At 40.9% G+C, this 27,810-nt stretch overlaps 1 long non-coding RNA gene across 1 annotated transcript; it reads left to right on the top strand.

Annotated features, from left to right (window-relative positions):
* Window positions 1–709: 709 nt before the first annotated feature.
* Window positions 710–21,561, top strand: LOC114307260 (uncharacterized). The gene is made up of 3 exons (XR_014339255.1): window positions 710–1,141; window positions 19,251–19,382; window positions 21,274–21,561. It is a non-coding gene; the product is annotated as an uncharacterized LOC114307260 (long non-coding RNA).
* Window positions 21,562–27,810: the final 6,249 nt, after the last annotated feature.

The following is a 27,810-nucleotide window of genomic DNA, read 5'->3' as shown; positions in this document are numbered from 1 at the left end:
ACACACCCATCACTCTGTCTCTATCTCTCTCTCTATTTCTTTTCTCTATTTGTCTCACACTTACCCCTCTCTCTCACCACTCATCTCCTCTACCACATTCACTACTACTGCAAATGCCATTCCATTACCACCACTACTACCACTGTTGCCACTTCACCTCTACAACTAACATTATTACCACCATCGCCACCACTCCACTACCACCACCATTATTACTGCCACTACTACTACCATTACCTCTCCTCCACCACCGCCACTCCATCTCCTCTACCACTACCACAATTTCACCACTAATCTCCTTTGTCATCGCTGCCGCCACCACCACCACCACCACCTTTACTCACTACTGCCGTTTCCTCTCCTTTACCACAAAAAATTAGTTCCTGATTTTTAGTAACCAAAAAAAATGAGCTGCAGAAAAATATTTTTCATTGACCACAAAAAATTAAGTTTATTTTAACAGAAAATATTTTTCATTAAAATATTACCCCTACTTCTACCAATCTACCAAATAAAAAAAAAATTTTTTTTTTCATTAAAATAAAAATAAAACAAATAAATTTTCAACCTTCGTAACTAAAAAAATGAAAAATCAAAAGAAAAAAATTGCATTAACTACAAAAAAATAAAATAAAATTATTTTAACAAATAAATAAATAAAATCCCATAGTGTGATCAATATACATTCTCAGGAATAGGCAAAATCCCCAATTTTTTCAAATTTTCTCAAACCCTTTGGTGCCTATGATTTCTTTTCCTCTCTTCTCTCATTTTCACGTTCAAATCCCTCCCCCCTCTCTCTCTCTCTCTCTCTCTCTCTCTCTCTCTCCCCATCCACATCCATATCCACATCCACATCTCCATCTCCATCTCCATCTCCTTAAAACTATCTCCATCTCCTTAAAACTACATAGTTTTATTTATAAACCCTCTCTGGCAACAAACCATTTGGTTGCCAAAATGTGATATTTTCCTTGGTTTCCTCTCTACTCAACACACGACTGATTATCTCTCTCCCTCTCTCCCATATTGAGTCGCTCACTCTCTCACATCGCACACGATGCTCTTACTTCTTCACTGTTTGCCTTCATCTATGCCATTTCCATTGTTTTGCTCCGTCCATCTGCAACAACAAACCCAGGTTAGTTTCTCTCTCTCTCTCTCAATTGTTGAGCCCTAAGTTGTTGGGGGTGATCAATTACCCGCACAAAAATCACCCATAATAGCCACAAATGGTGCAAGTTTGAACACCTGTAGACACCCCATTTTTGACCGTCCTCAAGACTTGGACGTCACCTTTTGAACACTCGGTGATCATCCATGATTTGTGTTCGTTTGGAGTTCTCGGAGGTCTCGGCTCGCGCGCCTTGCCTCAGGATCCCCGAACTCGACTGTTTAGTGTCTGGTTTTGCACCGAACACTTTTGTTTTGCCTTAGAGGGGCAGGGAATGCCTTGTGAGACATCCCCATACACCACCGGCAGTGGCTGGAGGCCACCGGGTGGTCTTTTTCTTCCATCGGAAATTTTGTTTGCCGGTCGGCACACTTTATTGCCGGTCGGCACTGTTTTTTGCCGGAATAGCTTTTTTGGGCAGCCGACCACTGTTCCTCCACTTTATGGAGATATTTTGTGCCAACTGTGATAGCTGGCACCAACTCCTTTCCCCTCCATACACGTGTATGGAGGGATTTCCCTCTAGCCAAGCTTGTTGAATAAGCTTTGCAAGAGGGATCCTTATAAGAGAGAGGCTTTCCTCTTGGTTCTAGGTTAGAAAAACAGAAGCAAAATCAGTCTTGAGAGATATAGATACATATTATCTCTATACCTCTCTCCCTCTCCCTTCTTGTGTGTGTTTCTTGGCCCAAAAGGTGTGTTTTACCTTACTTTTGCACCATTACACACACCATTACACCTTAGTCCGAGATTGAGGGACTTGGGGGAGTTGTTTCTTGAGTTTTGGACTGGTTTTGATCCAAAGAAGGAGGTTAGGCCATTTGTTCTTCAAGGGTTCTTCAAGGGTGAGCATCTTCCCTTTTATTCCCCAAACTTGCATTGGTTTTCTACCTATTTTGTTTATTGTTTTGGCTCTTGTGTATAACATAAAAAAGGCTCATATTTTCCTGCTCTAACACTTTCATTAAGGTCACTTTGTGGTTAGATTGAAAACTCACCCTCTTAGGCCTTGTTTAGCCTATTTTGGTGCCATTTTGATAAGGTTTTGTTCACTTCAGCATTTTGATCTTTTGATCACCAAAAATCAGTGTATTTTAGTGTCAAAAAAGTTGGTTTGAAGTCTTGCATAGGGGAGGGACACCCCTCTCCCTTTATGGTTTTGTTTCCTTGCTTTTTGGGCTCAAAAGGATAGCATGTGTGCTTGTTGTTTCTTGGCTTCATTTCAGTACTTTTTTAGGCATCTTAGGTCTTACATAACCTCTGTTTTTGGTCGGATTTGGGCCCTCTTGTATGCTTGTGATACTTGCTTTGTATTGCTCCATCTTGCTTAGAAATACATCCCATGATTAGGCCATGATTTTTGTGTGTGTTGGCTTGGTTCCATGAAGCATTTAGCATTGTTTTTCCATGCTTAAAATCTGTTGGTTATCAACTTGGTCATGTTTGGCATATTTGTTATGGTTGCTATGTATTTTGGCTTGTGAGCCCTCAAGTATATGAGTCATAAGTGCTTTGGTTGGTCTACTTTGATGAGTGGAGGTTGTTTGCCATGCCATTTTAGTCCAAAAATCATGTTTGTACGTGTGCATGCATGGCCCCTTTCATACCTTGAGGGTGTGTCCTCTTATGCCTAGGAATGAGCCTTAGTGCACATGCTTCATGGGAGATATTTTAGCTGCCATATTAGGAGTTTTTGGGGTCCTATGTTGCATGCCAAAACTCTGTTTTTACTTGTTTTGATCATGCCATGAATGGCCATGTTGGTGGGGGTAAGTTGTCTCCTTTAGTGCCTTAGCTTTGGGACCATAAGTTTGCTTGTTAACATGAGTTGATTGTCTATCATTTTAAGCGCTTTTGGCCACTGTTTTGAGAAGGGTGAGGGCCTGCCCCTTTGCCACTTCAAGCCCTCTTGCATGCTTGCTCCATGTTTGCCGCATATTTGTTCCATTAAGCTTCGTAGCATATCAATTCCATGGTCAATTTGCTCCATGTTTGCATCATGTTTGTATCTTGTGTGCTTGGTATCATACATTTTTGTCATGATAGTTGCATATTGCTTGTTGTGTTTTCCATCTTGGTGGCATGACACATTTGAGGCTTGTGAGCATTACATGCATTGCATTTACTTGGTTTGGGGTGTCAAACCAAGTGCGGGAGTCAAGGACCATTCATACTTCAAGTGATGTAATGTGCCTTGATCCCCGGTCATCGGGACCTTCGACTCCTACTTGATAAGGCCCCGGTTTTCATGTTGTTTGTTGCATGCATTTTCATATCAAATGGCAAATTCGATCCTTTGACCCACCATGTACCATTGATGGTTCAAGGATCGAAAGTCATGCTTCTTTGAGTTCAAAATATGATAAGAAGTAGGACCATGCTTACATGTGTCCAAAAACTTCATACTATGCACCGCCTGTCCTCTGTTTGCTGTCAAATTGTCTATTGCAGGAAGTTTCTGCCGACCGGCAGAATTTAGTGCCGACCGGCACTATCTGGAGTGCCGATGAATCTGATAAAGTGCCGACGGGAATTTTGGAGTGCCGGTGGCAATTCTGTCTGGCCGGTGGTGCTCTGCAGGATGCAGAGAGCTTGTTCCAGCACTTTGGAAATTTTCAGAAAGACAAGGCAGTACAAACAGAGGCGACAAGAGTATAGTACGGGTTTTCCGGGCAGGACGGATTCGAGCATGCATCATCTGCGCGCCCCGAGGCAGAGGCTGTGGCCACCCTCTTCATTCTTTTGCTTCCTTTTTTTTATTAATTAGGAAATTTTGTAATAATTTTATTTGTTCATTATTTTAATTCGAACCCTCTGAGTGAGGGTAAACATGTAATAAGTGTGGGTGAGTGTGTGTATGTCTTCCAATCCCCATTTCTTTCTTCCCTTTTATTTACCAGCTTATGATGGTAGATTAGGGCATTTTTTAAATTAGCATACCTTATGATATGCATGCGTGCATTCATGCATCTGTTAACATGTACCGGGCTCGGTACATCATGCTAACCGCATTCGTATTTTCAAATTCCAAAATTGAATACATGAATTAGTTGGTTGCATATCGTATGCCATATCTAGGTTAACCGAGCCTAACTAGAATTGCACCTTGTATGTGTTGCATTAGGCAAAATAACATGAACTAGGACACGCACATTTGCTAACTAAGTTTATTGTTTTGGCACGGAGTACAATGTAAGTGGTTATGCTTTAGCATCCAACATGCGTGTGAATGTTGCCATAAGAGTATGCTTGCCATGCGGCTAAGTGTTTACATGAGATAAATTGCTTGAATGCCTGTGGGTGGAGGTCAAACTGCTTAAATTGGGATAATGCGTTAAAACTATATTTGTTTTAAGCCCACTAGATAGTGGCAAAACCGTCTTTTCTAAAAAGCCCACTTGAGGGTGGCAAAATCTGTATTTTAGCCTACTTACGAGTAGCAAACCATTTTCAAAACAAACATGAAATGTTTTGTTCCAATTTGGGCGATTTGGTCTATACTTGTTTGCTGCGCGCACAACATAGTAATTCTAGGCTAATAACCGGTTTAAGAACACGTAACGTTTTCAAAATTGGATATCACGGTTAGTAGAGGCCGGTCTTCGGACCGGGCGAAAGGGGGTGCTCATAGCTGACCTTCCCCGATCGTACCCAAGCTCCCGAGCCGAGACAACTCCGGTGATGACGGACATGTGGCCTTCGGCACCGAGTCAGGGTTTCCTAAATTCTCCCATAAAAAAAATATTTAGGTGGCGACTCTGTATCTGGCAAAGCAGTCCATGTTTGGCACTACTTTTTCAAAAATCTGTTTCTCAAAACGATTTGCCAGATTTGGACTCTTTGGTTCAGATTAAGAACCGTGACACAAATCGAGTCCGAACTGTAGCATGAGCCCCGCGGGCGCTGTTACAGTTTCTGGCGACTCTGCTGGGGATTTTAGAGAGCTTGACTTGAACTCGTGATATCCTGTTTTGATCTCATTTATATGTTTCTTTGCATTGCATGTGCATCGGTGCGCCTAGGAACACAGTGTTTGCCATCTGCCATTCCTGAACGGTTTGCCGGAGGCTTGTCTTGTCAAGACATGTCCATAAGGCTGACCGGCTATGGGCTCTGACAGCATGGGAACACAAACCCCGGTTTTACCGAGGCACCCTTTTTGACCATTCGACCTAGTGCATATTCGGAATCCATAGTGACCATTCCAAGCTAGGACAGGTTGCTTACCCGATTATAGGTTGTTTGAAACCACTGCGTGCGTAGTGAAACCCTAGCTCCTGACAAAATAGGACAGGGAAACCCTACCCCAACATAGGGGTGTTTTGGCTCTTTTTACTTGCTATGTGCTTTTAGAGTGTATCTCTATAGGAATGCATATTTCAGTTTGCAAGTTTGGGCATCAGGCCTGTGGGCATCAGTATTTGGGGAATCAGTTTTACCTGAGGGTATCAATTTTGGGACAGATATTTGGGGAGCAGTGATCAGTGTTGAGCACAGTCATTCCACTATGATCATATCCGAGCTGAAATGCTGTCTGTTTTCTCTTTTGCAAGGTAGTCCTGGAACCATAGCTTCAGAAGGCTCCGATATCCCCCGGGTACATTGGACTAGTGCTGATAGACTTTGTTAGGTCAGAAATTCAATTCAAGGGCAACCAGTGTTCTTTTGCCGAGGCAAGGTAAAGAAGGGCCAAACAGGGCTCATTGGTTCATCTGATCCGATAGTCACCAGCCACATCACCTTTGTTCGGACTCAGCAGACCATGATGGCACAGGGTTCAGAAGAATTTGTGGCCGTGGTAGCAGCGTTAAATCAGGGAACTGCCATGCAAGCTGAGACCAGTATTGAAATGCAACGTCTATCTGGGGCATCTGCCTCACATCCAGCTTTGGGACCCCAGCCAAACTTTGACCCACTTCCGCCGGTTGAAGATTTGCAGTGTCTGAATTCTCGGGAAAGGTTGACTCAAGCTCAGGTGCTCAGACCCCTGGTGCAGCCTAATGAGAGGCTTTATTCCCTTGATGTTGATGAGTTCAAACCGACTGCAGTGAAAATTGCAAACCTTGAGAAGCAATTCAAAAAGGCACAGGGCCTTAACTCCATTCCTGGCATTGAGGATGGGCACACCGAGGCTTCCATCCGGCTCCCAGACAGATTCAAAATGCCATGTATTGACCGTTTCGACGGGTCTGGAGATCCAATGGTACATATCCGACTTTTCTTGGATGTCCTAAAGCCGATGGGACTGACTAAGCCACAGAAACTCTCTCTATATGGAAGAACCCTGTCGGGTGTAGCAGCCACTTGGTACACTAAGTTGGAGGACAAAGTGAAGCAAGACTGGGAAGAATTGGCTGAGGCCTTTGTTGATCAGTATTCTTACAATACCCAAGTTGAAATGACCATGCAAGAGCTTGAAACAACCCGCCAGAACCCAACAGAGCCTTTTGTGGAATTTGTAGCAAGGTGGAGGGCAAAGGCAGCACAGATGACAGATCGCCCTTCTGAGAGGGATCAAGTGCAGATGATGGTCCGAAACCTCGAGCATCATATGTTGCAAAAGTTGATAGTCGCTCCACTATTCACTTTCAAAAGTTTGCATGAACTGGGGGTTCAGGTCGAGAATGCGTTCAACAGTGGGATCATCCCCAGAGCAAGTGAACCGACAAGGAGGGTGATTTCAAGGAGTACCAATGCTGGTAGTAGCACTATTCCCAAACCCACCGAAATCAATGCAGTCGCCACAGCCAACCCTTTTGCCAAACCAAGCCTACAAACAGCCGGCCCAGCCCGAGCTCAGGGCAGAACTTTCACTCCCCTCTATATGAGCCTGACTAGCGCACTAAAAGCCTTGATGGAAAGAGGGCATCTCAAACCCCTCGATCCTCAACCTCTGCCCAACCCACTCCCAGCCAGACATAATCCCTCCAAGTACTGTATGTACCATCAGCAGCGCGGTCATGGCACCGACCGTTGCTACCGCCTTCGTCATGAGGTCCAAAATCTCATCGACAACCGGACGATAGCTCCACCTTCAGCCCCCGATGACCAAGTACCTCATCCACATCTCAATCTGATCCACACACTGGCCGTCCCTTACGACCCCAGCGTATACATCACCCCGGCCTATCTACCCAAGCCTGAGATGTTTATCCCGGAAAGCATGGACTTATGCATGATGGGTGCATCTAAACCCCAATTATCTCAAACCCATGAACCCACTACTTCTGAGTTGATGAAGATGATCGAAGATCTTCAGAGAACTGTGGCAGATCTGGCCTTTGGAGTTTTGGCCCCGTCATCAACCGCATCACATACCAGGGAGTTCATGTCAAAAGGCTCCTCAGGACGGGCTGCATTGGGAGAAGGCCAATCTTTTAGCAAAGTGGAGGCAAGTGGTAAGAACAAGGTAGGGGCAGGCATTGGTCCCCATGAACACCTTCGGTGGGATATTGAGGCTTTGAAAGCTGAGGGACTGAACAAAGAGCAAGTCCTCGCAATTGTTACAAAAACTGTGGATGACACTTTCGCCACTCAGAATGAGAGCAGTCTGAATCAAGGGGCAAGCCAGGAGAAGGGCCTTTGTGCGAGGAATGTTCCTTTCAGCCCTAATCTCGTGCTCAGAAATGATCAGCAAACCCAGTCAACGCCTGCCAATCCCTTTGCTGGTGCATCCAGCAAAACTCCACAAACCTCAAAATATCCACCTCGAGGCCAGAGGGTGTTCGCACCACTGTACATGTCTTTATCAGCGGCCTTTAGGATCTTGATTAGAGAGGGGAATTTGAAACCCTTGGAGCCGCGACCACTGCCAGATAGACTTCCTTCCTCCCATGATCCGACCAAGTACTGTGCCTTTCATCAGCAAGTCGGCCATGTCACTGATGGTTGTTTTCGTCTTCGCCACGAAATACAAGATCTGATTGACAATAAGGTCATCGCCGCACCAACTCAGCGAAGTCTATCGTCATTGGATCAGTGAACCTGGGGGATAATGTGATCTGATCAGAGGTTGAACCACCTGCGGGCGGCACCCAGTTAACTCCAGGCGTGGGAATGGCATGCACTGTTCTGAGCAATTTGCAAATACCAGTTTTTTTGTACATTCTGACTTAGGTATTGGGTCAGCCTTGTTGTTTTGTTTTGAGTCTGTCTCTTTGTTTTGAGTCGGTCTTTTTGATTAAGTGTCTGTCTTGTTGTATCGAGTCAGTCCTGTTTTGTTAGAGTCGGGTGATTCCGGGGGTGTTACTTCGGATATCACTATTTTGTTTTGTGTTTGTCCTTTTGTTTTCTTTTGAGTCTGTTTCTGCCGGGGAGCCAATGGTACCAAAAGATTTGAATGAAACAGCAGTGATTTTCACACTCTTGTGTTTGCTTCTGCCTTGCGCCAGTTGTGCCAGAAAGTTTGAATGAAATGGCAGTACTTTTCGCCTACTCTTCTGCACCCCAAAATCATTGTATCGACCTAAGTTTTTCAAAACTTTTTTTTTGAACACTGCGGTGAAAACGAAGAGGAAGGAATTCCTCGGGATTTGCAAAACTTTGATCATTTGAGAGAAAGAGAGGCGTGCTAAGCCCTTAATGAATGAAATCATGCTTGTTAGCGTGAGTACTGAGAAGGACCCTGGCTTGATCCAGACTGGTTTCACATTACTTTCAGCGCGAGCGATTTGTCGCTTCCTTAAAAAAACTTTCAAAAAACAAAAATGTTTTGAGCGGTCCTGCGAAAACCTGTGTGGAATCGCTCTTGAGATTGTGCAGCTTAGGATCGCTCTCAGCCTCGAGACTCAACCCCTCCGCTTCCAAACCTTGAACTTGAATTCAGAAGGTTCGACAGTCAACTACGATGTGAGGCCTGTGTGGCCGGATTTGAAACAGCCTTCGAACAAGAGGCACCAAAGTTAGATAAGGAAGATCAGACCTCATCAGAAGAAGCTTGCGAAGCTAGAACAGAAACACCCCTCGAACTAGGAGTGAAAATGTCCGATGTGCTTGAAGAGCCGAAGATGGATCCTTCTGCAAATCAATACAGCAGCCACTCTCTTGGATACGGATGGCTTCGAGATCCTAAAACCATTTGGCATGGACTTGTTACACTTTTACCCTTTGAGAGGCTCGCTGGGCCAAAAACCCGGAAGGGCAACCCAGGCAAAAGTTAGAGCAAGAGAAAAATACAAAAAAGAAGAAAAGAAGCAAAAAATGTAAAAGAAAAAAAAGAAAACAAAAAAAGAAAGAAAAGTGAAGAAAAATGCAAAAAGAAAATCAAAAAAAAGAAATGAAAAGAAAAGAAATGAAAAGAATTGAAAAGAAAAGAAAAACAAAGCTCGCAAGGTCGAAAACCCGCATCGGGCGCCTTGGCAAAAGTTAGAGCCTAAAAAGGAGAGGTTAAATACCCGAGTGTACCTTAACCCCGAACTACGTAAGGCTTGATTCCCATGTTTGGGATACGTAGGCAACTTCATTCTGAAGTCCAGCCCTAAAACACTTCAAATTCGATCATGTCCATGTAATGGTTCTGATAATCTTTGTCTTTTCTGTATCCGGGAGTTCGGTTGCAATCATCGCTTTGAGGACTGATTACAATACACTACGGGGCCATTCAGACAAGGGGCAACCTTCCGTTGCCATTCAATGCGCTGCGGTGCCGTTCAAACAAGGGGCAACTTTCCGTTGCCATGCAGCTCTCTTCGAGCAAAGGGGGCAATTTTCCTCCAAATCTGAGGTTGTGCGTCTCAAGAGTGGGTTCCGTGCTTGTTAAGCATTGGCCGTTTGTAAAAATAGTTTTTGAGAATTTTTACTGAAGTTGACTACTTTTCTCGAAAATTGTTCCATCTTTTCCAAAAACTGGACCATTTCTTGGACCCAAAAAAGGAAAATTTTCAGTGCTCATAGCCTGACTTGCATGATTTTCAAATCAAAAATCGAACAAGTGTGTTAATCTAACTCTCATATTGGTCAAAATTGTTTTCGTAGAAAACAAAATAAAAAATGGTCAAAATGATGAACTAGGGGCACAATTGAGTCAGGCTTCCTGTCTTTTCCCCATTTTCAACATACTTGCCAAAAAGGGCACCTGCCAGAAAAGGGCACCTCTGAAGCTGACCGCAAAAGGGCAGAAGGCTCTCACATCCTCCACGCAACAAGGTATCAAGCCAAGTGCAAAGCACGGACGGGAACGGATCAAGATATTCCACTCCTTTGTCTGGACAGATCTAACCACGTCCAAACTTCCCAGCAGGGCATCATCAATCGATGTTAGCTGCAGATTTACTACACACCCAGTTGTAGCACAACCCCTCTATGGGAGAAACTTACTGTTGTGAACAAGAGTCTAGCGAAATACCAGGGGCAAGAGCCCACAATTTCCAGCTTATCCATCAACCACCCAGGGGAGGGATGAAAAATGAGAGATTAAAGAATAGAGAGATGTGCGCTGAGAGAAAAAGCGAGAAAAGGGTTTTGAGAGAAAAACCGAACTTGAGAGCCGAGTGATGTGAGAATCACAAATAAGAAAGGGTGGGAATAATACCCGGTGAAACAGGCTCCCTGTGCACGTCTGTGTGTCGTGTCTTTTGTTTTGTTTGTCTCGATTCTTGCTTTGAGTCGTTCCGAGCGTGTCTCGACGTGTTTAGGTTGTTTACCTTTGTTTTTCCCTTGTCGAGTCGTTTTGGTTGTGGCCAGTCGTCGGCTCAATACCCGGTTAAGAACTCATTTCTCAATTTTCAAAAATCATCTTGTGCTCAGAGTGCTGTGCCATTCTCCACATTTGTGCAAAACAGTATTTGTTCTTTCATAAAACTGCAGGGTCCACCCCCGATAAGTGTGAACAGTAGAACAAGGACCTATCTGAAGCTATGTAGGTTCCAGACTGCAAAGCAAAAGAAAAAGGAAAATTCGGAGCATCTTAGGGTGTTCCAGCTTTGGCAAGATCCGAGACTGCATTCCAGGTGCACCTTCTCAGGCCTCACCATCTCTCTGGAGTATGAGTGTATCTCGACCCCAAGTGTAAGCCTGCTTCAAGTCAGAATGACAATTAAAGCAACAACAGATGTTATCTCTTGCCAACATAAACAGGGTGTCCCCTTTTGAGCTGAGCGTATTACAAAGTCCTCCGAAAGGTAAATCGGAGGCACCAGAGTACATGTTTGATGCCTTTCCATTGCATGGAGTGTGCACTTTCATATACACTTCTGTTACATGCGTGCCGCACATTGTTATGATTCATGCATAGAATATGCTTGATTTCGATTCTGCATAGAATTTGCTTTCAAATACTGCATAGAATATGCTCCCATTTCTTGCATAGAAAATGCTCGTATCTTTTGCATAGAAAATGCACTCTTCCGTACTTGCATAGAAAATGCACCTCATTTGCATAGAACATGCATTCACTCGCACTATCTTGTGCACTTACACTTTGTATCTCACTAGCACTGTCTTGTGCATCTTGTGGTTGTATCTCACTCGCACTATTTTGTGCATTTCAAAATCAATCGCGCTGTTTAGCGTATCGCACTATCTTGTGCATTTCAAAATCAATCGCGCTGTTTAGCATATCGCACTATCCTGTGCATTTCAAAATCAATCGCGCTGTTTAGCGTATCGCACTATCTTGTGCATTTCAAAATCGTTCGCGCTGTTTTGTGCATCGCACTGTTTTGTGCATTTCAATCCATCGCACTGTTTTGTGCATTTCAAAGTTGTTCGCGCTGTTCTGCGCATCGCACTGTTTTGTGCATTTCAAAGTTGTTCGCGCTGTTCTGCGCATCGCACTATTTTTTGTGCATTTCATTGTATTGTTCGCGCTGTTCTGCGCATCGCATTATTTTTGTGCATTTCATTGTATTGTTCGCGCTGTTCTGCGCATCGCACTGTTTTGTGCATTTCAAAGTTGTTCGCGCTGTTCTGCGCATCGCACTGTTTTGTGCATTTCAAAGTTGTTCGCGCTGTTCTGCGCATCGCACTGTTTTGTGCATTTCAAAGTTGTTCGCGCTGTTCTGCGCATCGCACTGTTTTGTGCATTTCAAAGTTGTTCGCGCTGTTCTGCGCATCGCACTGTTTTGTGCACCTCACTTGCATCTTGCATGCATCCTATCGCGCTATCTTGCGCACCTCACTTGTACTTGTTAGTACATTGCATTGTTTTGAGTACAAACTGGCTTCGCGTGGCGTATAAGTCCAATTATCAAATTCTTCCTGCATATCATTTGTATCCTGCCCCTGAACTACGCTGGTTTGATTCCTTGCAAAGGGATACGTAGGCAGCCTGTGGGCACAACCATTTATTTATCGGTATTTTGTTTGTTTGTCCAAGTCTTCGGCCTTGTCAAAAATGGGTCGTCTCTGGGCTTTGACATTCACTCCCGTCATCGTTATGACTTTCGAGTTCTGTCAAAGAGGGGCAACTGTAGACACCCCATTTTTGACCGTCCTCAAGACTTGGACGTCACCGTTTGAACACTCGGTGATCATCCATGATTTGTGTTCGTTTGGAGTTCCCGGAGGTCTCGGCTCGCGCGCCTTGCCTCAGGATCCCCGAACTCGACTGTTTAGTGTCTGGTTTTGCACCGAACACTTTTGTTTTGCCTTAGAGGGGCAGGGAATGCCTTGTGAGACATCCCCATACACCACCGGCAGTGGCTGGAGGCCACCGGGTGGTCTTTTTCTTCCATCGGCAATTTTGTTTGCCGGTCGGCACACTTTATTGCCGGTCGGCATAATATTTTGCCGGTCGGCACTGTTTTTTGCCGGAATAGCTTTTTTGGGCAGCCGACCACTGTTCCTCCACTTTATGGAGATATTTTGTGCCAGCTGTGATAGCTGGCACCAACTCCTTTCCCCTCCATACACGTGTATGGAGGGATTTCCCTCTAGCCAAGCTTGTTGAATAAGCTTTGCAAGAGGGATCCTTATAAGAGAGAGGCTTTCCTCTTGGTTCTAGGTTAGAAAAACAGAAGCAAAATCAGTCTTGAGAGATATAGATACATATTATCTCTATACCTCTCTCCCTCTCCCTTCTTGTGTGTGTTTCTTGGCCCAAAAGGTGTGTTTTACCTTACTTTTGCACCATTACACACACCATTACACCTTAGTCCGAGATTGAGGGACTTGGGGGAGTTGTTTCTTGAGTTTTGGACTGGTTTTGATCCAAAGAAGGAGGTTAGGCCATTTGTTCTTCAAGGGTTCTTCAAGGGTGAGCATCTTCCCTTTTATTCCCCAAACTTGCATTGGTTTTCTACCTATTTTGTTTATTGTTTTGGCTCTTGTGTATAACATAAAAAAGGCTCATATTTTCCTTCTCTAACACTTTCATTAAGGTCACTTTGTGGTTAGATTGCAAACTCACCCTCTTAGGCCTTGTTTAGCCTATTTTGGTGCCATTTTGATAAGGTTTTGTTCACTTCAGCATTTTGATCTTTTGATCACCAAAAATCAGTGTATTTTAGTGTCAAAAAAGTTGGTTTGAAGTCTTGCATAGGGGAGGGACACCCCTCTCCCTTTATGGTTTTGTTTCCTTGCTTTTTGGGCTCAAAAGGATAGCATGTGTGCTTGTTGTTTCTTGGCTTCATTTCAGTACTTTTTTAGGCATCTTAGGTCTTACATAACCTCTGTTTTTGGTCGGATTTGGGCCCTCTTGTATGCTTGTGATACTTGCTTTGTATTGCTCCATCTTGCTTAGAAATACATCCCATGATTAGGCCATGATTTTTGTGTGTGTTGGCTTGGTTCCATGAAGCATTTAGCATTGTTTTTCCATGCTTAAAATCTGTTGGTTATCAACTTGGTCATGTTTGGCATATTTGTTATGGTTGCTATGTATTTTGGCTTGTGAGCCCTCAAGTATATGAGTCATAAGTGCTTTGGTTGGTCTACTTTGATGAGTGGAGGTTGTTTGCCATGCCATTTTAGTCCAAAAATCATGTTTGTATGTGTGCATGCATGGCCCCTTTCATACCTTGAGGGTGTGTCCTCTTATGCCTAGGAATGAGCCTTAGTGCACATGCTTCATGGGAGATATTTTAGCTGCCATATTAGGAGTTTTTGGGGTCCTATGTTGCATGCCAAAACTCTGTTTTTACTTGTTTTGATCATGCCATGAATGGCCATGTTGGTGGGGGTAAGTTGTCTCCTTTAGTGCCTTAGCTTTGGGACCATAAGTTTGCTTGTTAACATGAGTTGATTGTCTATCATTTTAAGCGCTTTTGGCCACTGTTTTGAGAAGGGTGAGGGCCTGCCCCTTTGCCACTTCAAGCCCTCTTGCATGCTTGCTCCATGTTTGCCGCATATTTGTTCCATTAAGCTTCGTAGCATATCAATTCCATGGTCAATTTGCTCCATGTTTGCATCATGTTTGTATCTTGTGTGCTTGGTATCATACATTTTTGTCATGATAGTTGCATATTGCTTGTTGTGTTTTCCATCTTGGTGGCATGACACATTTGAGGCTTGTGAGCATTACATGCATTGCATTTACTTGGTTTGGGGTGTCAAACCAAGTGCGGGAGTCAAGGACCATTCATACTTCAAGTGATGTAATGTGCCTTGATCCCCGGTCATCGGGACCTTCGACTCCTACTTGATAAGGCCCCGGTTTTCATGTTGTTTGTTGCATGCATTTTCATATCAAATGGCAAATTCGATCCTTTGACCCACCATGTACCATTGATGGTTCAAGGATCGAAAGTCATGCTTCTTTGAGTTCAAAATATGATAAGAAGTAGGACCATGCTTACATGTGTCCAAAAACTTCATACTATGCACTGCCTGTCCTCTGTTTGCTGTCAAATTGTCTATTGCAGGAAGTTTCTGCCGACCGGCAGAATTTAGTGCCGACCGGCACTATCTGGAGTGCCGATGAATCTGATAAAGTGCCGACGGGAATTTTGGAGTGCCGGTGGCAATTCTGTCTGGCCGGTGGTGCTCTGCAGGATGCAGAGAGCTTGTTCCAGCACTTTGGAAATTTTCAGAAAGACAAGGCAGTACAAACAGAGGCGACAAGAGTATAGTACGGGTTTTCCGGGCAGGACGGATTCGAGCATGCATCATCTGCGCGCCCCGAGGCAGAGGCTGTGGCCACCCTCTTCATTCTTTTGCTTCCTTTTTTTTATTAATTAGGAAATTTTGTAATAATTTTATTTGTTCATTATTTTGGGACTGTAATATTAATTCGAACCCTCTGAGTGAGGGTAAACATGTAATAAGTGTGGGTGAGTGTGTGTATGTCTTCCAATCCCCATTTCTTTCTTCCCTTTTATTTACCAGCTTATGATGGTAGATTAGGGCATTTTTTAAATTAGCATACCTTATGATATGCATGCGTGCATTCATGCATCTGTTAACATGCACCGGGCTCGGTACATCATGCTAACCGCATTCGTATTTTCAAATTCCAAAATTGAATACATGAATTAGTTGGTTGCATATCGTATGCCATATCTAGGTTAACCGAGCCTAACTAGAATTGCACCTTGTATGTGTTGCATTAGGCAAAATAACATGAACTAGGACACGCACATTTGCTAACTAAGTTTATTGTTTTGGCACGGAGTACAATGTAAGTGGTTATGCTTTAGCATCCAACATGCGTGTGAATGTTGCCATAAGAGTATGCTTGCCATGCGGCTAAGTGTTTACATGAGATAAATTGCTTGAATGCCTGTGGGTGGAGGTCAAACTGCTTAAATTGGGATAATGCGTTAAAACTATATTTGTTTTAAGCCCACTAGATAGTGGCAAAACCGTCTTTTCTAAAAAGCCCACTTGAGGGTGGCAAAATCTGTATTTTAGCCTACTTACGAGTAGCAAACCATTTTCAAAACAAACATGAAATGTTTTGTTCCAATTTGGGCGATTTGGTCTATACTTGTTTGCTGCGCGCACAACATAGTAATTCTAGGCTAATAACCGGTTTAAGAACACGTAACGTTTTCAAAATTGGATATCACGGTTAGTAGAGGCCGGTCTTCGGACCGGGCGAAAGGGGGTGCTCATAGCTGACCTTCCCCGATCGTACCCAAGCTCCCGAGCCGAGACAACTCCGGTGATGACGGACATGTGGCCTTCGGCACCGAGTCAGGGTTTCCTAAATTCTCCCATAAAAAAAATATTTAGGTGGCGACTCTGTATCTGGCAAAGCAGTCCATGTTTGGCACTACTTTTTCAAAAATCTGTTTCTCAAAACGATTTGCCAGATTTGGACTCTTTGGTTCAGATTAAGAACCGTGACACAAATCGAGTCCGAACTGTAGCATGAGCCCCGCGGGCGCTGTTACAACACCGTAATCTGAATTTCTTATGATTTTAATTTCTACCCATTAATCTGCTCATAGTTTTATGAATTGGGTTGATCTTGCTTTTTTGTATTGTTCTGTACAAGTTTGATGCTTGGTTTGTAGTTTTACTGTAATATTTGATACCCTTGGACTAGAATTTATTTTAAGAGTTCTATTTTTTATTGTTTTATTTATTAATCTGACCCAGTTGTGATTTTTTCTTTTCTTCATTGTTATCATGATTTTTATTAGTCTGTTAAATGGTTTTTTAATGAACTCTAGTATGCCACCAAGATGTTTGTTGAAAGACCTCAAAGAAACTGAGTGGTAAAGATTTTTGAAATAAATTTGAGTATATTTTAAGAAAAAAAAAACTGTTAAAATTAGAGTTTATGGTTTAAGAATTGAAGATCAAATTTGTTAGCAATCGTCCTTCTATTTGGAACCAACCATGGCTGTTCCCAAAGCAGTTAACCAACACCAGAGTACTATACCCCTTTGTGGATTTTGTTGCTTCGAATTTGTTGAGAAAATTGTGGGATAGTACACTCATACCCACCATTGGAGCACAAATTGCTCCAGCACTCACTGCTCTCTCAAAATTGGGTTTGGTTCTCTCTCTCTGTCTTGTGGGTTGGGAGGGAGGATTGAGATTGGAAATACTGTTTCAAAAAATTGCACATCAACTGTTTGATCAAATTCCTATAAGGCCATTTGAATTTGGTGTTGTAGGTATTGGAGGTGGGTGATTGATGGTGGGTGGGAGTATGAATTTCAAAATTGTATCAATTTTTTTCCTGGGTTTTTGCGATTCATAGACACAAATGGCATTCTTAGAAAACATGTATTCCTCCATTCCAAAACCTTCCTTTTACAACATGAGCTCTGAAAAAACCATGGTTTACAATAACTAACATAAGCAATTTTTTGAATGTTCATATATATATATATATATATTTCATAATTTTTGTGATTCTCTATAAATTATTCAATTGGTTGTGGTTAGTAGTTAAAGTGCATATAGGAAATCATCTAGATTGTAGAAATTATTCAGCTTGTTTGGTTCTGGTTTTCATAAAACAGTTTTCAGAAAATTCTACCTTTTTATTTTCCGTATTTTAATGTTTTCAATGAATTTTGTTAACATTTTAAGCAATTTTTTTTTTTTAAAAAAAAAATTTAGACACACCTAATGTAAATACACTTAAATGGTATAATATTTGTAAAAAAAATATTTAGAAAATACACTAAATACCAAAAAAAATACAAACAAAAAAATAAATAAAAATTCAGTACATTTTTTGTATTTTTGTGTATTTGTTAAGGAAAATGCCCCAGACCCCCAGTGGGGGTGACCCCCACCACCCCCATTGTTTTTTGATTGGTCCATAATATATATATATATATATATATATATTTCTTTTCCACTTGCTTCTGATTGGTCCATAATATATATATATATATATATTTTTTTTTTCTTTTCCACTTGCTGCCCCCTACGTGGAGGTGGGGGTGCTGGGGGTCACCCCCCACTGGGGGTCCCCAGTACGGTTGATTTATTAATTTTTTAAAATATTTTTTCACAAATATTTTACTATTTAGATACATCTAAGTAAGGTGCATCTAAAAAAGTAAAAAAATTGCATAAAATTTAAAAAATATTCACTAAAAACAAGAAAATAAGAAAAATAAAAAATTGAATTCAAATAACTGAAACCAAACACACTGATTGGTAATCTGATGAGAATTTATAAATCTAATAGTTGAAAACCTTTCTACTTGCTCATTGGTTTATGAATTGGCACTGCTTAGATGGTGAGGCCATCTTTTTGTAATTCCATGTTCTAGTTATGGCGTCATAGTTATGTATTTATGAGTCAAATTGTATTTTACTTTGCAGATATGTAATATTTAATTATTTTTTCCTCTAACCTTGCAAAAAGTTGAAACATTTTATGGGTCTGTTTGTTTTGGGTTATAGGGGATAAGATTGGATTAAAATAGATGTGGAGTCCATTAATATTGTGTTTGTTTGCAAAATGGAGAAAGAGATTCACAATACCTTGGGAGTATGATAAGCCTCTATGGATGGGATTAGTAGTCTCCGTGAGAGATGGCATTAGAAAAACAATCCATTGGGATTAGAGGGGGATTTACTATTTTGCTCTCTATTATCCTACCTAATTGATTCACTCTACTTTATTAGTATAGTCTTTTCTCTATCATTTTTTTTTTTATAATTATTCCATCATTTTTTACTCCACCATTCTTTATATAAAATAATTTAATATAAAAATAATTTTTAATATAAAAATATAATAGTATAATAATATTTATACCAAAAAATATTATATTAAAAAAAATAGTACCAAAAAATATATATTTGTGAAATATAATTTTAATATTTATAAAATATTTTTTTAATATTAAAATATGTAATGCGTTTATTAGTCAGTATAAGCCCAAATTTGATAGTAATGCAACAAGGGTATTTATGAAATTTTATATGGTTAATTTCACTCCTATCTTTCAAAACAAATAGGAACTATTGCTAGTTCATTGGTTATCAAACAAGCACAATTTTTCTTAGTCCCCTCACTAACAATCTCCTCACTAGTAATCTTCCCACTAATAATCCCAACCAATTTATCTCTGAAAACAAGCAGGCCCTATATATACATATAAACTATGTGTTCTATATAATCTATAATAGTTGTCCTTTTCTATTTGTTTCCTTATAGTGGCTTTGACTTTTATATTTGTTTGTTTGGTTCTAATAAAATTTGTGGCTACTACCAAAATAGGAAGGAGTTTGGGGAGCAACGACTTGCAGGTGAGCAAAACGAGAAGATGGAAGAGCAGGGACAACATATTGCAAATATACAATCCATGATGTCATAGTACTTAAAGCACTGTCGTGGAGGACCGTCTATTTGGTACATATACATATATATATATATATATATATATATATATCTTAGAAAATTCAATTTATAAAAAAATAAATGTGAAAAAGTACCTGACAACGGATGATTTTTTTTTTTTTGGGGGGGGGGGGGGATTATAAAATAGCCATCAAGTAGTTGAAGGAACGGCATGGGAGAGCTAACGGTATGTTGATAAGACATATGCTTAGAGAATTAGAGCAGAAAATGTGAAAACTTAACTAAAAACGGGTTGTTCGAGGAAAAAATTATGAAACAGTCACCAAACAGCCGAATGAATGGCACAAGCACCTTGCCTAAGCCTTTGTAGACTTGGGAGAGCTAACGTATGTTGATAGGACGTATGATTACAGAGCTAGCACAAAAAAATGTGAAAATGTAACCGAAAATGAGCCATTTGGTAGCAAAATTATGAACCAGTCACCAAACAGCCCAAGAAACTACATCGACATCTCACCTAACTATAATCAAACTTTGGAGAGTTAATGACGTGTCTATAGGATGTACGGATAGAGAATTAGCGCAGAAAATATGAAAATATAGTTGAAAATGAGCCGTTTAGGGGCAAACTTTTTCAAGCAGCCACCAGACAACCCAAGAAACAACCTAGACACCTCACCTAACTATAATCAAACTTGTGAGAGCCGACACGTCTGTAGGATGTGTGGATAGAGAATTAGCATAGAAAATGTGAAAATGTAATAAAAAACGAGCCGTTTGGGGGAAAAATTGTAAAGCAACCACCAAACAGCACAAGAAATAGAATGAACACCTCACCTAACTATAATCAAACTTGCGAGAGTCGACGGCACGTCTATAGGACGTATGGATAGAGAATTAGCACAGAATATGTGAAAATGTAACTGAAAATGAGCCGTTTGGGGGCAAAATTTTAAACCAGCCACCAAATAGCCAAAGAAATAGCATAGGCACTTCATCTAACTATAATCAAACTTATGAGACCCGAAGGCGCGTCTATAGGATGTACCATTGGAGAATTAGAGAAAAAAATGTGAACAATTAACCGAAAATGGGTCGTTTAGGGGTGAAATTATAAAACAACCACCAGAGTTAGTGTCAGATTTGTTACTTTGGTGGTATGGTAGCAAGTTAAGCATTTGAGAAAACTAATCTGGGAAGCAATTCCACTTGCAGTCCTTTGGACTCTCTGGATTTCAAGAAATGGAAAATTTTCCAATAACAAAGAACCTGTTTTGGCTGAGCTTGTGCTTGTGGAAAGTATAAGGATCAAAGTGGCAACATGGGTGAAGTTCTCAATTAATGGTTTTTTGTTTTGTTTGGATGGACTCAAGAATATCAAGGTGAAAGGTTGCATTAAATGAAGCTGTCCAAACCCTCCTAATCACTCCATCACTGTTGTGCCCTGTTTCATTTAGCTACTAATACTTGCTGCCCTCTCTTCGTAGTGTCCTGCAGGTCTGTACATGTGGTTGGGTATGATTATTTTTGTGGTCTGTTTCAGAGCATCTGTTGTTTTTATTTTTATTTCTACTTAGTTGTACAGGTATGAGATGCTTTACTCTTTATGTTTTGTTGGCAGCCCACCGACCCCCGATGGTGTGTTTGCACATGATTGGGCATATATTTTGGTGCCAATCTATTTGGGATTGAATTGTGTTGCTATAATGCAAATTGTATCCATCACTTTGATGTATTATCAATATGTATTCTGGTTATCATCAATAAAATTATCTTCATTTTGCTGATCCAAAAAAAGAAAAAAGAAAAGCACGGTTGGTAAAGCTGATGGCTAGTCAATACAATGTCCGAATACATAATTAGTATTATACTTGTAAATTTGAAGAGTTATATAAGTGTATTCAATAAACACTAATTGTTATTTTATTTCTTTTTTTTACAGATGGATAGTGGAATCGCTTGCTGTTGGATTTATTAGTTGTTTTATTTGGATGTTATGAAGTTTGCGTTGACTACTTTGTCTTAATTTGGATGTTATGATGTAATTTGCTTGAATGTTCATTTTGTTTGATAAGGATATACATACTTTGTGGAGTTACACTAGTTATTGTTGGATGTTTGGTGGAATTGTACAAGTTATAACTTTTGGATATTTTGTGGATATTGCACTATTTTATTGTATTAGGATGAAATTATTTGTAATAATGAATGGATATTTTCATTTTGTTAATTCGTAAATGTGTTGATGACAGGTTAGGTTAAGTTGTGAATGGAATTGTTACATTCAACAGGTTTCAACATGAACCGGGTTATATTTGTTGAACTAAAATTCAGATTTTGATAAAATGAGTATATAATGTGGAAAAAAATATTATGAAATTAGTGACAAAATTTTCCATTCCTAAAGAAGGTTTTTTCGTCTCTTATTTGGCTTAGGTGGAAGATTAATTTTGTCATAAATTCTTTATTTTGTCACTAAATGAATTTGTCATAACGAAAAATAGTCATATTTTGTCACTATTACCTTTAATGTGTGACGATTTTTTTTTTGACATTATTTCATCATTTTTAATGATGAATTTGTTTTTGTCTCTATTGGTAGCTTCTTTGACAAAAATTTTTTTGTTTTTGTTTATATTAAACATGACAAAATTATTTTATCTCTATTTCTTATATTTATGACAAAATATTTTCATCTCTAATTTCTTTCTTTAATGACAAAATATTTTGTTGCTAATTACTTACAAGTATGTTTTCAACAGAGTGTATTGGAGATCAAAAAATTCGTCACAAGTTTATTATTTTTAATGATGAATTTGTTTGTCTCTATTAGCAACTTCTTTGACAAAAAAATTTCGTTTTTGTTTATGTTAAACGTGACAAAATTATTTTGTCTTTATTTCTTATATTTATGACAAAATATTTTTGTCTCTAATTTCTTCCGTTAATGACAAAATATTTTGTCACTAATTACTTACAAGTATGTTCCCAACAGAATGTATTGGAGATAAAAAAATTCGTCACAAATTTATAATTTTCAATGACGAATTTGTTTTTTCGTCTCTAAGACCCTTTAGCGACGACGCTTTGGCGACAAAATGGGTGACGAAAAATTTTCGTCGTAATTAGTTTGAGTGACAAAATATATACATTTTGGGACAAATTTTTTTCGTCTTTAAATCCCAAATTTGTTGTAGTGTGTATAGTTAGTTAATTTGTAATTAATTAGTTAATGTGTTAGCTAATTTAATTCATCGTTGTAAATTCTTAATTAGCTTAGCTTAGCTAATATTCAATTTGATTATGTAATAATTAGTCTAATTAGATTATTAGATTAGTTAGAATAGCTTAGCGTAGCTAGCTTGTATTATTCATTCGGACCCTCCGTCGAGAGGGCAAATTTTGTAATAAGTGTGCGTGAGTGTGTGAATGTCTTCCAACCCCACATCTTTCTCCCTTTTACATAACCGCTTACAATGGTTAGTTCTAGGTCATGTTTTGATTAGCATCCTTATACTGCATTGTATTTCAATACATTTACTTGAATACGTGTTCAACAGCATGTTATCAAGTTGCATTTCATATGCTATCTTAGAATAGCCGAGCCTATTTTAGTTGCATTTTTGCATGTGTTGCATTAGGCATTCTTGACATAGCTAGCATCATGCATGATTTCTAACTAGTTGTTGTTTTGGCTCGGAGTACACTGTAAGTGTTTATGCTTCAGCGTCTTGCATGTGTGTGAGTGTTAACATGATAGCATGCTTGCCATGAGGCTATCTGCTTAAATGATATAACTACCTGAATGCTTGTGGGTGAAGATTGGATTGCTTGAATTGGAATAATTCATTGAAATGTGAGTTTTAAGCCCACTTGAGAGTGGCAAAATCATGTTTTTTAAGCCCACTTGAGGGTGGTAAATCCACGTCTTATCCTACTTGCGAGTAGCACCTTCGAACCATTTTCAAACAAACATGAGATGTTTTGTTCCAACTTAGGCGATCTATTCTATACTTGTATGCTGTGCGCATCACGTAGTAAGCTAGCTAATAAACCGGAATAAGAACACGTGTTTTCAAAAACAAAATATCATGCTTAGTAAAGGCCGATCTTTTTGATCGGGCGAGCAGGGGTGCTCATTGCATGACCTTCCCCTCTCGTACCCAAGTGTAGACACCCCATTTTTGACCGTCCTCAAGACTTGGACGTCACCGTTTGAACACCCGGTGATCATCCATGTTTGTGTTCGTTTGGAGTTCCCGGAGGTCTTGGCTACGCGCCTTGCCTCAGGATCTCCGAACTCGACTGTTTAGTGTCTGTTTTTCCACCAAACACTTGTGTTTTGCCTTGGAGGGGCAGGGAATGCCTTGTGAGGCATTCCCACACATCACTGGCCATGGCTAGAGGCCACCGGCTTGTGTTTTGTTGCCATCAGCAATGTGTACTGCCGGTCAGCACTATTTGTTGCCGGTCGCCAGTCCATTTTGTCAAAATGGCAATTTTGAGCAGCCGACTACTGTTCATCTGCTTTTGCAGATATTTTAATACAGCTGTATGGCATTTTGTTCCCCTCTATACACGTGAATGGAGGGATGGCTTCCTTGTTAGCTTACCTTGTAAGCTTTACAAGATTGGCTCCTCTATAAGAGGAGCCCTCCCCTCTTGGCTTTAGGGTTAGACATTTTAGAGACAAAAAATACAGAGGAGAGCTCTGGTTCTAGGGTTAGTATAGTTGTAGTTATTCTATCTCTCTTTTCCTCTCTTTTGTGTTCTAGGTGTGTTTGTCCATACTATTGCACACAAACACATAGTGTTACACCTTCCCTTGGCTACTGAGGTTCTATGAGGTTGTTCTTGAGGTTCTTGGGTGGTTTTGAGCTTGGAGGAGCAGCTGGTCCACCATTGTTGAAGAGGTCTTCAATGGTAACAATCTTGCCCTTTTATTCCCCATTCTTGCATACTATTTTTGCCTATATTAGAACTGTTTTTGTGCTTAGTGTATAACATAAAAAAGTTCTGTTTTTGGGCCCTCTAAATAGTTTGTTTAGAGTGTTTTGTGGTTTGGAGGTGTTTGACCCCTCTTAGGCCTTGAGAGGCCCCATTTTGTGCTATTTTGAGTGAGCTCTGGGACCTTGGTGTTTGGGCCTCCTCACCACTGAAATCTTGAGGGATTTCAGAGGTGAGGATGGTGCCTTGAGGTCCTAGGGAGGAGAGGGCCACCCCCTCTCCTTGTTGTCCTTGAAAAGGACCATTTTTGGCCTCTTGAGGGAGCACCTAGCTAAGCTTCATGTTGACCATGCCTTGGCTGTTTTTTATGCTTATAATGTCATAATATGCCTGTGTTTTTAATTGGTTTTGGTACACCATGCATGCTTAGCATACCTACCTTGTAATGCCATGTTTAGGCCTTAACATGCCTTAGGTTGTAAACCATTGTCCTAGCATGTTTTAGGTCTAGCTTTGTGAAGCTTTTGTGCTTATTTTGCCATGCTTGAGGTCTGTCCATAGTGGTTTGGGTCGGCCATGGCATGCATTGTATAGCCCCTTTGCATTTTTGGTTTGTTGGCCTTAAGTGTGTGAGTGTGTAGCATGCATTACTTGCCTTATTTTGATGGTTTGGCACCATTTATGGCATCATTTCAGTCCCTTTGACATGCTTGTATGCTTGCCTTGGACACCTCTTTAATGCTTTGAAAGTTTGTGTAGCATGCTCCATGTTTTGGCATTTGTGCATGCCTTTGAATTTAGGTCATTTGGATGCCATCTAAGTGATCTTTAGGCCTTGTCTTAACATGCTGAAATTCTGTTTTTAGTCATTTAATTCATGCCATGTGTGGTTGCACTAAGTGTAGTTCAATGCTCCTTTGGTGGGCCTTAGGAATTGGACCATATTTGCATACATGTGTGCGTGTGTTTTGGGCCTCATTTCCTTAGCTTTGGCCACTGTTTTAGGCCTAGTTAGGACTGCCCAAATCATGTTTAAGTCCATCCCTTTGTTTGTTGCATGTACTCCTTGTATGTTGTAGCATATTGGTGAGTTGTTGCATAATGGAACTTGCATGATGGAATGAAGTCACATGTTTGTTTACATGCTTAAACACCCACATTGTGCCTTGCATACTTGTTGGTTGCATTACCTCATGCCTTGCACGTCTTGTATGCTTGTTTGCAGTACCATGTTGCATGCCTAGTCAACATGCTTAGGTTGTATTGCATGCATGCCTTGCCTCTTGATCATCCATGATTGAGGTTGAGTTCCTCATTTGTTTGTTGGTTTGCATTGCATTTTGACATCAACATGCATAAATTGGCCCCTTGGGCCATCACGCATGGAAATGTGCGATTGATGGTCCGAGAACCAAGGAGCATGTCCCTTTGAGTCACTAACGTGATAAGGGACATGATTGGTGCATACATTGCTTGAATTACATTGCCATGCTCTGCTTTGCCCTCTGTTGCTGTCAATTGCAAATTGTGCAGGAGCTTTCTGCCGACCGGCAGTGTCCAATGCCGACCGGCAATCCTTCCTAGGCCGATAGCTTCACCAACGGCCGGTGACCACATACCACTGCCGGTGGACATCTCCTCCAGCCGATGGTGTTCCACAGTGTTCAGGGGACCTGTCCCAGAACTTTGGAAATTTTAGAGAAGCAAAGCAGGGAAAACAGGGGCAGCCTAGGCATGGCAGTGCACTTCCGAGCACGACCGAGCACGGATTGCATCGAGCTCCCTTCCCGAGGCGGTTTACTATTTTTCCTAGCTTAGTTAGTTTGTTAACTAATTAGGTAATTTGTAATAATTAATTAGTTAGGATAGTTAATTCATTATTCAATTTGTATTATTCTTTTGGTCCTTCCGACCGAGGGAGAATCTGTAATAAGTGTGGGTGAGTGTGTGCATGTCTTCCAACCCCACGTCTTTCTTCCCTTTTACTTACCTGCTTTGATGGTTAGTAATAGGTCATGTTTAAATTAGCATACCTTATGCTATGCATGCGTGCATCCATACATTTGTCTTGCATGCACCGGGCTCGGTACATCATGCTAACTGCATTTGTACTTCAATTCCAAATTGAATACGTGCATCAATTGACTGCATTTCACATGCCATGCTTAGGTTAGCCGAGCCTATTCTAATTGCATCCTATATGTGTTACATTAGTCAAATTTGACATGAACTAGGACCATGCATGTTGGCTAACTAGTTTATTGTTTTGGCACGGAGTACGATGTAAGTATTTATGCTTTAGTATCCTCGCATGTGTGTGAATGCTATCATGACAACATGTTTACCATGTGGCTAGATGCTAATGTGATAAACTGTTTGGATGCCTGTGGGTGAAGGTTGGATTGTCTGAGTTGGAAAAACTCATTGAAATCCGTGTTTTAGCCTACTTGCGAGTAGCAAATTCCAAAATGTTTTTTTTCAAAGACAAACGGATATGCAATGCTTATTTCCAAATTAGGCAATCTAGTCTATACTTGTTTGCTGTGCGCATAACATAGTAATGCTAGGCTAATAAATGGAATAAGAACACATAACGTTTTCAAAAACAGATATCACGGTTAGTAGAGGCCAATCTTCGGATCGGGCGAGAGGGGGCGCTCATAGCTGACCTTCCCCAATCGTACCCAAGTTCCTGAGCCGAGGCAACTTTGGTGATGACGGACACGTGGCCTTTGGCACCGAGTCAGGGTTTTCTAAATTCCCCCATTTTAAAATATTTAGGTGGCGACTCTGCATCTGGCAAAGCAGTCCATGTTTGGCACTTCTTTTCAAAAATCTATTTCTCAAAACGATTTGCCGGATTTGGACTCTTTGGTTCAGATTAAAAACCGTGACACAAATCGAGTCCAAACTGTAGTGAGGGCCCCCCCCACGGGCGCGTCTACAGTTTCTGGCGACTCTGCTGGGGATGATTTAGAGAGCTTGACTCAAACTCATGATATCCTGTTTTGATCTCATTTATGTGTCTCTTTGCATTGCATATGCATTGGTGCGCCTAGGACACCGTGTTTGCCATCTGCCATTCTTGAACGGTTTGCCGGAGGCTTGTCTTGTCAAGGCATGACCATAAGGCTGACCGGTTATGGGCTCTGACAGCATGGGAACACAAACCCCGGTTTTACCGGGGCACCCTTTTTGACCATTCGACCTAGTGCATATTCGGATCCATAGTGGCCATTCCAAGCCAGGACAAGTTGCTTACCCGTTTATAGGTTGTTTGAAACCGCTGCGTGCATAGTGGAACCCTAGCTCCTGACAAAGTAGGACAGGGAAACCCTACCCCAACATAGGGGTGTTTTGGCTCTCTTTACTTGCTCTGTGCTTTTAGAGTGTATCTCTACAGGAACGTACATATCAGTTTGCAAGATTGAGTATTAGACCCAAGGGCACCAGTATTAGTGTTACTGAGAATCAGTTATCTGCGGGTATCAGGGTTCAGTTTCGGGGACAGTGATTTCTGGGGAACAGTGAT

This window comes from Camellia sinensis, chromosome 8 (genome assembly GCF_055761805.1).
Source record: "Camellia sinensis isolate YWXY chromosome 8, ASM5576180v1, whole genome shotgun sequence".
NCBI classification, from domain to species: Eukaryota; Viridiplantae; Streptophyta; class Magnoliopsida; order Ericales; family Theaceae; genus Camellia; species Camellia sinensis.
Note: the sequence above shows the minus strand (reverse complement) of the source record. Positions and strands in the feature narration are given on the sequence as shown.